This window comes from Rhinolophus ferrumequinum, chromosome X, assembly GCF_004115265.2.
Source record: "Rhinolophus ferrumequinum isolate MPI-CBG mRhiFer1 chromosome X, mRhiFer1_v1.p, whole genome shotgun sequence".
NCBI lineage: Eukaryota > Metazoa > Chordata > Mammalia > Chiroptera > Rhinolophidae > Rhinolophus > Rhinolophus ferrumequinum.
Window position 1 is genome coordinate 15,469,248 of NC_046284.1, and position 14,438 is coordinate 15,483,685.

General features: G+C 39.9%; 2 pseudogenes; one reads left to right on the forward strand and one right to left on the reverse strand.

Annotated features, from left to right (window-relative positions):
• Positions 1-3,478: 3,478 nt before the first annotated feature.
• Positions 3,479-5,030, forward strand: LOC117032761 (transcription termination factor 1-like; annotated as a pseudogene).
• A 523-nt stretch (positions 5,031-5,553) lies between these two features.
• LOC117030258 (uncharacterized) lies at positions 5,554-5,653 on the reverse strand (annotated as a pseudogene).
• Positions 5,654-14,438: the final 8,785 nt, after the last annotated feature.

Sequence of the window (14,438 nt, forward strand, 5' to 3'; positions counted from 1 at the left end):
GATAGATCAAGCATAAGCCAGTGAGTTTTGTCTTAATAAAAGTTGTCATTGGCAGAGACAATGGAAATTAGTGACCAAATAAGTTAGTGGCCAAATTTGCTCCTTTGCTAGAACCACAAACTCCATCTCTCTGTCAAAGAAAAACAAACAAACAAAAAGGAAGCCCTGGAGATTCGGGATAACAGCCAAATTACTCTTTGCTTATATTCTCCTTCAGAATAGCCAGGAGGAAGGAAACATGAAAATAATGACAATAAGTTGAAGTTTTAGAGATGAAGGCATTAATTATCTTAAAGTGATTTATAGGTAGTAAAGAACTATATGAAACAGTTATGATTGCAATACGGCTTTGTGACTTCCAACATGCTTTCAGATTCCTGCTCTGATTTGAGCCAGATGTTTTAACATACCTACTATTTCCTTTAATACTCAAAATGTTAATCATTCCCAGAGATTCCAAAAGAATAAGTGACTTGCCTCTAGTCAGGCATGCCAGAAAGTGGGTGGGTCTCGGGGATCAAATTCTGATTCCTAGTCTAGAAACACAGCTATTAGAGCTCTGCATGGTTCTTAATCAATATGTCTCTCTTCTCACTATTCTCATTTTCTCAAGGTGGAAGCCATCTCATGTTAATGTACTACGCAGAATGTAGATGCTAGCTTGAGGCACCATTTTCTTTCCTGTTCCTCTAACCAGTCATTCTTCCCCCATTTAATTGTTTGCCCTTATTCCAAATAGTCCAAATCTTTTAGCCTTTTCTCACAAGAACAATCACACAATAATGTTGATTAAAATTCTGTCCTGAAAATCCCGCATCACTTCAACCAATACAACACACAGAAACTACTTGACTTACGAGGTGATATGTAGCGCCAAATGTTTCTTCCCTGAGGATTCAGAGTTGCTCAAGGTAGAAATCAATGCAAATAAAAATGCCTCTAAGAAAAAAGATGCTTGACTTTTATGACCACATGCCATATTAAATAAAAGTGCAACTTTAATGATAACAGCTGCTAATCAGATCATTCCTTTCAATAATTTAAATGCATCTAATTCTTCAACTCAAATTTTGCTATTGTGTGATTTTCCCATTTCCACACTCCATGTTCGACTTAGCATGAAATATTTGCTATACGGGGTCTGACAATTAAGTTTGCGAACTTGTTGCAATGATGTTGCTAACCTTTTTTGATATCAGAGGGATTATTCATCATAAATTTGTACCAACTGGACAAACAGTCAACCAAGTTTACTATTTGGAAGTGCTGAAAAGGCTGCATGAAAAAGTTAGATGACCTGAACTTTTCGCCAACAATTCATGGCTCCTACATCACAACAATGCACCAGCTCACACGGCACTGTCTGTGAGGGAGTTTTTAGCCAGTAAACAAATAACTGTATTGGAATACCCTCCCTAGTCACCTGATCTGGCCCCCAAAGACTTCTTTCTTTACCCAAAGATAAAGGAGATATTGAAAGGAAGACATTTTGATGACATTCAGGACATCAAGGGTAATATGACTACAGCTCTAATGGCCATTCCAGAAAAAGAGTTCCAAAATTGCTTTGAAGGGTGGACTAGGCACTGGCGTCAGTGCATAGCTTCCAAGGGGCGTACTTCAAAGGTGACCGTAGTGATATTCAGCAATGAGGTATGTAGCACTTTTTCTAGGATGAGTTCACAAACTTGACTGTCTGACCTCGTATGCAGATAGGAAGAGAGGAAACATTATCTCAAAGCTTTTTAGTATGCCATTAAAGATTGGAAATATGGTGATTAACATAAAAGACAATTCCCCTAATAGCTGAAGAATGTATCAGGTATATAGAAATGTATCTCTTAGCCCAGCTGAGAATGAGAGCCAGTAAAACTTCCGGATTTCTCAGACTTGGTCCTGGCATTCAGAAATAGCCTGGGGATGAGCAAGTGACAAGTAGTCTGAAAGGAGAATTATTTCTCCTCCACTGACAGACAGAAAGCTGACTTCTTGAAAGTTTGCTTATGTTAACAAATTAAATGTTTACAGTAACAAATCTGAATCATTGGCCCCTACTACACCTCCTTGTTATTTATACGCAACAACTCAATAAATGACAGCATAGAGAAATGAGATGCAAACATAGGCATAGCTTTATCACATCTTCTGGGAGAAAGTAAGAAAAGGAACAAAAATTTAAAGAGAAAAAATAAGTCTGAATGATGTCTTATGGTGTAAACTACAAAACTATGACAAACACTCCAAAATGCTAGTGTCATATCCTGAAGGGTCATTCAAATGTTTCCTTGTGCTCAATGAGAGGGTTCTGACTTCTTTCTCTACATGAGTCAATTAGGGTTTACTCACCTCCCAGGTGTCTAACTGAGCCTCTAACCTCAGGTGACCCTCTTGCAAAAGTGTGTCTGTGGCCAAACAGACTGAGTAATACTGTGAAGGAAAAACATTCACCGTGAGAAAAGCAATCAGAAACACAACTTACCAACCATTTAACCAAATTACTATGGTGGAGCAGAGCCTACAGAAAATTGGTAGACACAAGTGCTATCCTAGCATATCTTACAAATAAGCTGGAGAAGATAACGTAGATTTCAAACAGTAAGAGTAGAACCTCAAAAAGACTCTTGGCACAAGTGGATTTCAGAGAAAAAAAATATATCAGGGCATTCCAGACTTATCAAGAACGTCCACACGGAGAACAAGTGTACTGAGTTGCATTTAACTGGGAAGAGAATAAGAGTATCCATGGCTTGAGCACTTATTCTGTGCGAGGCACTGGGTTAAGTCCATTATATTCATAATCTCACCGACTTCTTACATAGGGAAGGTTTTATTACCCCAAAAAGAAAGATTGAGTGACTTTCCCAAGGTCAAATTCCTGTCTTCAGTAGAATGTTGCAGTCATGACTTACAAGGTTTTGCATAGTTGGCCCCTGCTTGCCTCTGCAGCCTTATTTCACACCACTCACCTGCTCATTCAACACATTGAAACCATAAATGAACCAATCTCTTTCGTTGCAGGGTGTTCACATTTTGGGTTTCCTTTGCTTATATAAATTTACCTGTAAAACTTCTATGCATCTAGCAGATTTTTGTAAAAGTTGCTTTTTTTCATTTATTGAAAAATATTTATTGAGCAACTACCATACGTTATACAGTTCTAGGCACTGCAAGTACAGTACAAAAGAAAACATAGTTTTTTAGTGTCTGCCCTCATTAAGGCCACATTTGCATAGGAAAGATAAATATTTAATCATCAATTTCAAATTCAATGAAATATGAAGGAGAAATCATAGGTGGTGCCGTGGATGATAAAAACAAAAAGTAGTGATGGAGTGGGGGAATTATGCTACTTTGCAGATTTAGTTTTTTGTTTTGTTTTGTTTTGTTTTTGTTTTGTTTTGTTTTAGTTTCAAAAATATGGACTTCCAGATTGGAAGAAAGGCAAGGATCCTTTCGGAAGTTTCCCTGTAGGAATAACATGAAAGGAGAAATGAGCAGACTTGAAATCCACAATCCAGTTTTTCCCAAGAAAAAGGAAAAAAAAAGAGAAAGTATTCTGTATATAGGGAGGCATGTATAAAACATCGGAGGCATTCTCATGAAAGTTTCAGCGACTCCCTCTTGGCAAGTGAACAGTCTGAGAAAACAAAGAGTGGGAAAAAGAGAAAGGATTTCCAGCATCTCATTTCTTCACAGAAAAAAATCAGAAATCTTGTGATGAGATGGAAAAGGCCATTTCTACAGCCAGAAAAAGGAAAAGAGAAGAAATAGTGCTTTGGGGGAAGAGGACGAAACAGGTGTTGTGTACATCACAGTGGACAACGAAAATACTGAGAATATGCCAAAGAATTTTAGAAGGGATGTCGATGTTGTTTATGTTGATGTGAGCAAGGAACAAAAGTCAGCCAAAGAGCCTGAAGCAGACACAGTGCGTTCAGTTGCTAATCGACGTAAAACTGAGTCAGAACTGCATAATAAAGTTAGGAAGAAAAAGAAAAAGAAGCGTTGGCTGGAAGCGGAAGCAGAAGCGGCATCCTGGGATATTGGGCAGCAAGGCCCCAATGTACACGTTGCCCTGCCCCAGCCGGAGTCCCAGCAGCCGGAATCCCTGCTTCCTGGAGGCCTGGGAGGTGAAGTCACACAATTGCCAGGCTCTACTCATAAAAAGAAGTCTAAGAAAAAGAAGATAAAATTCTCAAGTAACCAGGAATGTTGAGGCATTGGCTATGTCCGAGAGTCTTGGAGAGGTGAATTCTGATGGATTACACGTGGCTGGCGAAGTAGGGGTTGTAAAAGGCAGGGAGGAAGTCAGCAGAACAAAGAAAAGGAGGCGCAGGTCTTCTGCTGAAAATGCCCTGGTGGCTTATGGTGACCTTTCAGTGCTCCACACGGGCTTCGGGGACCCGCCCTTGGTTTCACTGGAAGGTAGTGAGTGGTACCTCCATTGAAGAAAGTGCAGAACCCAGGCCACAAGAGGAGAAAAGCCAGGTGTGTTCGGACGAGATGCAGAGGTTAGAACCTGCAAATTAAGAAAACAATTTGGAGTCGGCTAAAGAGTCTGGGACGAAGTGTTTATGGGAAGATTTGGGAGTGTCAGATGACCCAGACGTGGATTTGGACTCCGTCGTGAGGCAGCTCCAAGAGTTCATTCCTGGCGTTAAGGAAAGGGCTGCCATGATGATTAAGCAATTGTACCGCGATGACTTGGGACGGTTTAAAGAATTTAAAGCACAGGGTGTCGCCATTGGATATGGCAAGTATTCTGCAAAGGAAAATAAGAAGTTAGAAACGTATAAGAATTTCTGTCCCTGACAGGAATTGAGAATGCAGACTAGTTGCTGTACAGAGACAGATATCCAGAGGAGAAAGCTGTGATCACTGACTTAAAAAGAAAAGACGCGTTTAGATTGCACATTGGTAAGGGCATTGCCCGGCCCTGGAAACTCGTGTATTGTCGAGCAAAGAAGATGTATGATATCCATAATTACAAAGGCAGTTTGACTCCAACAAGCCAAATAAAACATATGTAGGTGAAGTGTCAGCTGTGGGTCTGCTCTCTGCTCAAGGACAAAGGGATGAGCATGAGAGCGGCAGCCCCACCTCTGCGGGCCCAGACGGCAGCCAGTGGCACAATGACTCCATCTCTGGGAGACAACTGAAGTAAATCGAGCAAGACCAGCTGAGTTATACTCCGCTACATGATTTAAAACCAAGACACAACGTCTTATCTGAACTTCAAATACTGACATGACCTTGGTTTTTTAAAATTTTTACCAAAAGAAATAAAACTTAAGTAGAGGAAAGGTCCCCCACAGAGACTGACACCTGCCCTCTTTCCCAAGCCCTAGTGTTAGACAACTGAGGACAGAACTTTAGGAAATTCACTAAAGATGACATTGTAAATGGAACCTAAAGAAGGCTTTTTGGAAAGGAAGGGTGGCAGCTGAGATAACATTTTTCTACCTGTGATGTAAGTGTGGGAATGACATTTTTAGAATAAGGTAAGTCTGTCATTCTTGTAATAAAGTTCATTCATCTGTTTGTACCATTAAAAAAAAAATTGAACCCTTCATGAATTTGTGTCTTCCTTGCACAGGGACCATGCTAATCCTCTCTGTATCATTCCAATTTGTATATGTGCTGCCGAAGCAGCGAGCACTAAAAGTTTCTTCTTTAAAGAGGCATTCTCTGACTGCTGATCTAAATCAGGTTCCTGATCAGACTGACTTATAGACATATTATTTACAGTTTTTATCATAGTTTACATCTAAATAATTACACAGTGTACTAGTCAGAGTTTCCCAGGCCAGCAGGCTGAAAATTCAGTTGAGTTTATATTGGAGTCTTGAATCTGAAATCTGCAGGCTGAAAACACAGAAAAGGCATCTATGTTGCAGTCTTGAGGGAACATAATTTCTTCTTGGGGAAACAGCAGTCTTTGTTCTCTTAAGGCCTTCAACTGATTGAATGAGGCCCACCCACACTAATGAGAGAAATCTGCTTAACTTAAAGTGTACTGAGTTACATTTTAATCACATTTTTATAAAACTTTCATAACAACATTTAGACTGGTGTTTGACCTAACCACTATACAGCATAGCCTAGCCAAGTTCACATCTACAATTAACCATCACACGTGTCTGTTTAAGGACTATTTTCCCTACTTGACTGTAAACTCTATGAGAATAGAGACTCAGTCTGTTTTTTCACAACTGTATCCACAGTATTTAGAACAATGTCTGGCATACGATATACACTGAAAAATTATTTACTGCTGAATGAAAACAATATCTGCCATGTCTTGAAGACTGGTTGATCTAGAACTGGCAGAAAATGGAAAATAGGAAACAGCAACTGACTACAGGATGGTAAGCATGTCTAACTAGTTAGATTTAATTCAATTTAACTAACAATTATGGACTGGGTTCCACCACCTCAAAACTACCATAGGCATACAAGGGGATACCAAAACGAATATCATAGGAATCATACAAAGTGAGCTCCAATACATAGGTTAAAAGTTTATGTATCTTTTCCACTATGGACTTAGTAATAACCCACTCATTTATACACAAAACTAGGTACCATGAGACAGCACGGGATGACAGTTCTCATAGACCATCATATTAGTTTTCTTTGTAGACCTGGGCTCAGTTAAAGAGACAAAGATACTCCAAGGTTGGTCCCACCTTCAGATAGTGAGTATCTACTATGTGTCAAGCACTATTCTAGGTGTTAGAGATATAGTGATGAACAAAACAGACAAATATCCATGCACACATAGACCTTGCATTCTAGTAGCAAAAGACAAACAAAATACATGCTGTTATTAATCAACATCAATGATACACCAAAAGGAACTAGAAAAAGAAGAACAAACAAAGCCAAAAGTGAGTAGAAAGGTTATATATGTACATTAATAAGAGCTATAGTGCTATAAGTATGAAAAACAACTTAAACTCTCATACGTTACTGATGGAAATGTAGAACTGCACAGTCATCATAGAAAATGATTTGGTGATTTCTTATAAACCTACATTTACCATATGACTCAGCAATCTCATTCTTGGGAGAAATAAAAAGTTATGTTCACACAAATACCTATACATGAGTGTTTATAGCAGCTCAATTAATGTTTTCCAACACCTGCAAACAACCCAAATATCCTTCTATAGATGAATGGATAAATAAACTATGGTGCATCCATGCAATGGAATATTATTCAGCAATAAAAAGGAATGAACTACTGATACAACTTGAGTGGCTCTCAAAGGCATTTTGCCAAGTAGAAAAAGCTAGTCTCAACAAGTTACATACTTCTTTATACCACTGTTTTTAGAGAGTATGAATTCATATTTTAAAACAGAAAAAAATAAAAGTATCATAAGATAATCTCATTGAAAATAAATAAATAATATACATATCTTTTCCAACTGACTATCTGTAGGAACATCTTTGAATCAAAATAATTTGGTAAAAATCAGGGATTGATGAACTGCAGAAAGGCCATGGGCCAAAATATAAAGAAAGAGAAATGTTCAAAGGAGGAAAAAGAATGTGTGGTTCTTCTAAAATGGAAAAGAACAAAGAATACAGTGGTGAGAACATTTCTGAAGTGCAAAAATAATATATCAATGTGAGAGAAAACATCAATAACTTTGTTAGGACAATGTGTGAATGAAATTGTGAAAATGAAGAATGGTAATGCATTAAATAAGTATATGAGCTATAGCTAACAACCAAGAAAATAACCTTCAGAGTAGAGAAATATTAACTAATGAATCACAGTTCTTTTTATACTGAATTTAATTTGTGAACGGTAATCATATGTTAATTAACTATGTGTTGAATAATAGTCTATGAAGGAAAATGGTGATTGTTCTTTTGTAAATCTTATGAAAATCAAGGAGTGTTTAAACAAAAATACATTTTAAGGCACAACCTGTAATTAATGGCAATTATGACTGAAAAATATATATTTTAAATAAAATTTGTTTCTTGTAAGCATTGACAAGATACATATAAACAACGCTCATAATAATTATGTGATTATTATAATTGCTCCTATCAACATTGTCTTCACGCAGTCATTCATGTAAATATTGGATCCAATCATGTCATGGAGAATATGCTATATATATAATTTTCTGTTATAATATACATTACCACTTTTTCTGGAGGTAAGGCTTAAGAAACAGGATAGATTGTTACCTGTGTATCACTGTATTTGAAAGTATGAGGGAGGTTCTGGTAAAGATGGCAGCACAGGTAAATGCTGTGCATGTCTCCTCCCCTGAACACATTAAAATTACAACTAAACTAAACAATAATCAACCTGGAGAACCATCCAAAGACTAGCTGAACAGAAAGAAGCCACCCTAAGACTGGTAGGAGGGGTGGAGACAGGAAATGGGCTGGCCCCACACCATATGTGTAGGTCAAAAATTGGAAGGGATATCTCAGCTGCAGAGGTGCATCCTGAAGAGCGAGGGGGTCCCAGCCTCTCACTGGGCTCCCTAACCCAAAGCACCACTGCCAGAAAGTGGGACCCTCACAACATCTGGCTGTGAAAATCAGTGGGGATTCCATCAGTCTGGGTGAGAAGGAAACCAGACTTAAAGAGCCCAAATACAGACTCTCTCACTCCCAGGCACTCACCCTGGGCTCTGGCAGAGGAACAGCATCTTGAAATGTGCTACAGACATACAGGAAGAGACTGAGTTGTGTGGCTCCAGAGGAAGGGATGGAGGTAAAGCCGCCACTGTCCCTGTGTTGAACCTCCTCCTGTGTACCCGGAAGTCAGGGGCCATCTTTCCTGTGCTGAAGCCCCCCCACACACACATGGCCAAATCTGAATCTGCACTGGCCTGGTGTGCTCCACTCACTCCACCCCAGTGACTTCCTGGGATCCCACCCCGCCCAACTTGCACACTACCTGAAGTTTTTTTGCAGCTGACAGGCAGCCGGTGTTGGCCTGTGCTACAGGTTTTCTTAGAGAACTCTCAGGAGTCCGTGGGTCCCAGTAAGGCGGGGTAGCTGGCCTCAGTGTGCTCTGAGCATTTGGAGGAGTGGCCCCAGGCTCAGCACTGGCACCAAATCTGAATCTGCATTAGCCTGGTGAACATTACTCACCCAGTTTGGTCACTCCCAGAGACTCTGCCCCACCCAACTCACTCACCTCCAGAGCCTGTTTCAGTGGCCTGCAGGAAGCCTTTGTTGGCCCACACTTCAGTCTTTCTTGGACAACTCTCAGGGGTCTGCAGGCCCCAGGCAGGCAGCAGCTGGTCTCAGTGTGCTCTGAGACTTTTGTGGAGTGGCGCAGGCTCAGAACTGACATCAAATCTGAATCTGCATTAACCCAGTGAAAAACATTGGCCCCAGGCTGGTGACTCCCTGAGACCCTGAACCATCCAACTCCTGTACTACCCGAGGCTCTTTCAGCAGCTGAGACTTATGGATAGCCAGCAGGTGACAGGAGGCCTCGAGGTGCCCTGGTCCTTGTGCTGAGTGGCCCCAGGCCCAATACTGGTAACGGCTGGCCTTGGTTCACAGCATGGTCTCTTCCATGCACCTCTAGGTCCAACCACAGATTGCTTTGTACCTCCTACCAGGTAGCCTTAGGCCAATCACACGCAGGAGCTGACCTTGGCCTTCGCAGGAGCCCCTTACAAGAGACCCCAGAACCTGCAACCCTGGTGGCCTGCTTCAAACCACAACAGCACACCACCCAATTAGCCCCACAAGTGGCACACAAAAAGGGTGGTCTCGCAAAGCACCAGAATCTGCTGGGGAAAATCCCACTCCATGGGTTTAGCCCCGGCACAGCAACTCAAACACTGTGGTTGGGGCCAATCTTCACGGCCAGTAAGTCTGAGTGAGGGTCAATTCCATCCATTGATGTGCTAACAGCAATCAAGGTTCAACTACAACAGGAGGGCACACACAACCCACAAAAGGGACACTCGTGGAGCACCTGGTTCAGGTGACCAATGAGGAAGAACAAAGGAGACCCACGACATAAGGTCACCTTGTCAAGACTGGAAGACACAGCAGATCTACTTAATACATAAAGATAAACAGAGAGGCACCCAAGTGAGGAAACAAAAAACCATGTCCCACATGAAAGAACAGGAGAAAACTCCAGAAAAAGAACTAAACAAAATGAAGGCAAGCAATCTACTAGATAACGGAAGTCAAAACGCTAGTTATGATGCTCAATGATCTCAGTGAGGTGAGAACTTCAACAAAGAAATAAGAAACATAAAGAACCAGTCAGAAATGAAGAATACGGTAATTTAACAGCTATATACAATGTCACAGAGGTAGTAGATTGGGAGTGGTTATTACTTTGTGAGGGGTATAAATGTCTAACGATTATGTTGCTTTGTACACCTGAAACAATAAAAAATAAAATAAAGCGTATGACCAGGAAAAAAAGTCGTAATCTTAAGTGCCTTTATAGGAGTTTCAGTTTCCAAAAATTGATGCATATTTACAGCTAAATATCCAGTTACTCTTTCTCTCTAAAACTTTTGTAATAAAGGTCTATTTTAAAAAATAACTGAAATGAAGAATACATTAGAGGGAATCAACAGTGAATTAGATGAAGCAGAGGATTAAATCAGTGATTTGGAAGATAAGGTAACAGAAAACACACACCAGAACAGCAAAAAGAAAATAAATAAATGAGGATAGTTTAAGGGGCCTCTGGGACAATATCAAGCATACCAACATTCACATTATAGGGGTACCAGAAAGAGAAAAGAGAGAGCAAGGAATTGAAAATCTATTTGAAGAAATAATGATGGAAAACTTCCTTAACCTGGAGAACAAAGTAAACATACAAGCCCAAGAAGCAGAGTCTCAAGCAAGATGAACCCAAAGAGACCCACAACAAGATATATCATAATTAAAATGCCAAAGGTTAAAGACAGAGAATCTTAAAAGCAGCAAGAGAAAGGCAGTTAGATACCTACAAGGTATCTAAGACTCTCAGCTGATTTCTCAACAGAAACTTTGCAGACCAGAAGGGATTAGCAGGAAATATTCAAAGTGATGAAAAGAAAGGACCCATGCATACAACCAAGAATACTAGACCCAGCAAGTCTATCATTTAAAATTGAAGTAGAGATAAAGAGCTTCCCAGACAAGAAAACCTAAAGGAGCTCGTGACCACAAAACCAGTATTACAAGAATGTTACAGGGACTTTTTTCAGAAGAAGAAGGAAGGGAAACATAAATAGGAATAATAAAAAGGCAATAACTACATATCTCTCAAGAATCACTTTAAACAGATTAAATGCTACATATCTCTCAATAATCACTTTAAACAGATTAAATGCTCCAATCACTATACATAGGGTAGCTGAATGGATAAGAAAACAAGACCTGTATATATGCTATCTACAACAGACCCATTTTATATTGAAAGACACACACACAGAACGTAAGAGATGGAAAAAGGTATTTCATGCAAATGTAAATGAAAAAAAACTTGAGTAGCAATACTTATAGCACACAAAACAGACTTTAAAACAAAGGCTATTAAGAGACAAAGAAGGAGATTTCATATCGATAAAGGGATCAATCCAACAGGAGTATATCACCTTTGTAAACATTTATGCACCCAACATGGGATCACTTAAATATATAAATATCAACTGACATAACAGGAGAGATTGAGAGGAATACAGTCATAGTAGGGGACTCTAACACCCCACTGACATCAGTGGATAGATCTTCCAGACAGTATATCAACAAGGAAACAGTGGCCTTAAATGACACACAAGACCATGTGGATTTAATTGCTATTTCTAGAGCATTTCACCCCAAAGCAGCAGAATATACATTATTTTCAAGTGCCTATGGAACACTTTCCAAGATAGACCATATGTTAGGCCACAAAACAAGTCTCAATAAATTTAAGATTGAAATTATACCAAACATCTTCTCTGACCACAATGGTATGAAACTAGATATCAATTACAAGAAAGAAACAGAAAAGCACACAAACACACAGAGGCTAAACAACATGCTACTAAACAATGAATGGGTTAACAATGGGATCAAAGAAGAAATTCAAAGATACCTTAAGACAAATGAAAATGGTAACACAATGACCAAAAATCTATGGGACACAGTGAAAGCAGTCCTAAGAGGGAAATTCTTAGCAATGCAGTCCTACCTCAAGAAATAAGAATAATCTCAAATAAACAATCTAACCTTACACTTAAAAGAACTAGAGAAAGAACAGTAAACCAAGCCCAAAGTGAGTAGAAAAAAAGGAAATAATAAAGATCAGAGTGGAAATAAATGAAACGGAGTCTAAAAAAGCAATACAAAATATCAATGAAACCAAGAATTGGTTCTTTGAAAAGATGAACAAAATTGATAAACCTTTGACCAAACAGACTCACCAAGAAAACAAGAGGTCACAAATAAACAAAATTAGAAATGAAAGAGAAAAAATGAAAACTGATACAACAGAAATACAAAGGATTATAAAAAATACTATGAACAATTATATGCCAACAAATTCACCAATCTGGAAAGTTGGAGAAATTCCTAGAAAAATACAGCCTTCCAAGACTGAATCAAGAAAAAAACAGAAAATCTTAACCAACCAATTACAATTACTATTAACAAAATCAAATCAGTAATCAAAAAACTCTCAACAAACAAAAGTCCTAGACCAGATGGCTTCACAGGTGAAGTTTACAAAACATTCAAAGAATTAACACCTAACTTTCTCAAACAATTCCAAAAAATTCAAGAGAATGGAAGTCTCCAAAGTTCATTTCACAAGGCCACCACTACCCTGATTCCAAAGTCAGGGAAAAACATCACACACAAAAAAAGAAAGAAAAGAAAATTATGGGCCGATATCCCTAATGAACATTGATTCAAATATCCTCAACAAAATTTTAGCAAATGGGGATAACGTCACAGAAATAGCAGTGTGAGGAGTGCTTCTTGAACTCTCCTCTGGAAGTTACAACAAATTGAACAGCTATAATTCAACAAAGGACTCCCTGCACATCATACAAGTATGCCTGAGACTTGCAATGTGAATCAACTGAAGGTGGGCGAATAGGGCTAGTGGGTGAGGAGGGAAGGGGGAAGTGCAAAGACGTGGGCCCCAAGACGCAGACTGGAGCCACAGCCTCAGGAGAGGGAAAAATTCAGGCTCCAGACACATCCCTTGTGACCCACAGTTCTGCCTGAGGGTTAAGCATACAAGGAGGCTGAATCCAGAGTTTGAGGCAGAGACCTCAGGTGAGAACAGAAGTTTAAGGCCCCATGGCCAGGCAGAAAACAGAAAACAAAGAGACAGAGCCTGGTTGCCTCCCTCCCACCCTCACAGAGCTCACCCCATCCCCACCTTCCTCAGAGTTAGAACTGGGCTTCTGAAGAAACAGATAGCAGTGTCGGATTAAAGAACAAAATATTTGCAACCCTCAGAACTGCACCGACAGTCCTGTCCACTTAGGTACAGGAAAGAAGGTGGAGAGGGTGGCAGGAGACAGTTCTGGGCTGGTGAGAGCCCAGAAGGCTCCAGTCACCTTTCTATAGCCCACCCTGCCCCCACCTTTCTGGACAGATCCCTGCAGGTAATTGAGCAGCAGAGATACAGTCTCAACATTCAGCTGAATGGGAAGCTTTAGGATTTCAGAAGCTCTGGCCATGTTGTTCTCAGCACATTTTCGCAAGCTGAGACAGAGACTGAACTGACTCTGTAGAAACAACTGACCTCACCCTATAGCACACTGGAAGCCTACCTCGCCCACCTAGAGCTGCACTGTGGGTAGCACTTTAGGCACCTGGGGGCCACCCCACCTCTGCAAGCTGCATGGAGGTTTTTTTTTTTACAGCAGAGGACAACCTGCAATGTCCAGGGGAGACAGCTAGAGGGCGCTAAGACAAGACCTCTACCTGCAACATAGATGGGAAGTGGCTGGACTTAGCTTTTTTTTTTTTCCTTGTCTTTCTTCGTCTTCCTTTTTTTAAAATTTTTGTTTTCTATTTTTCACTCTTTTTTTCTTTTTCTCTCTCTTCTTTTCTTCTCTTTTTTCTTTCGTCTTTTTTTTCCACTCTTTTTGTTCTGTTTTTCTTTTGTTTGTTTAGGAGTTTTTTGGTGCTTTTAGTTTTTTCTGTTTTTTGTTTGTTTTGCTTTTGTTTTGTTTTTGTTGTTTTGTTTGTTTTGTGTGGCTTTTTACTGTATTTGTTTTGTGTTGTTAATGGTTTGTTTTGTTTTGTTTTGTGGAGCCATCCAGGGCCCAGCACTGGTCCAGGAGCCGAGACTACACCAAATTTGTAGAAACCATCGACTACACTCTGTAGCCCCCTGTAATCCCACCTACAACTGTGTTGTCAGGGGAACTCTGGGCGCCTGGGTGACCGGCCCCACCCCCACAACCCTTGGAGAAGGTTTTTTACAG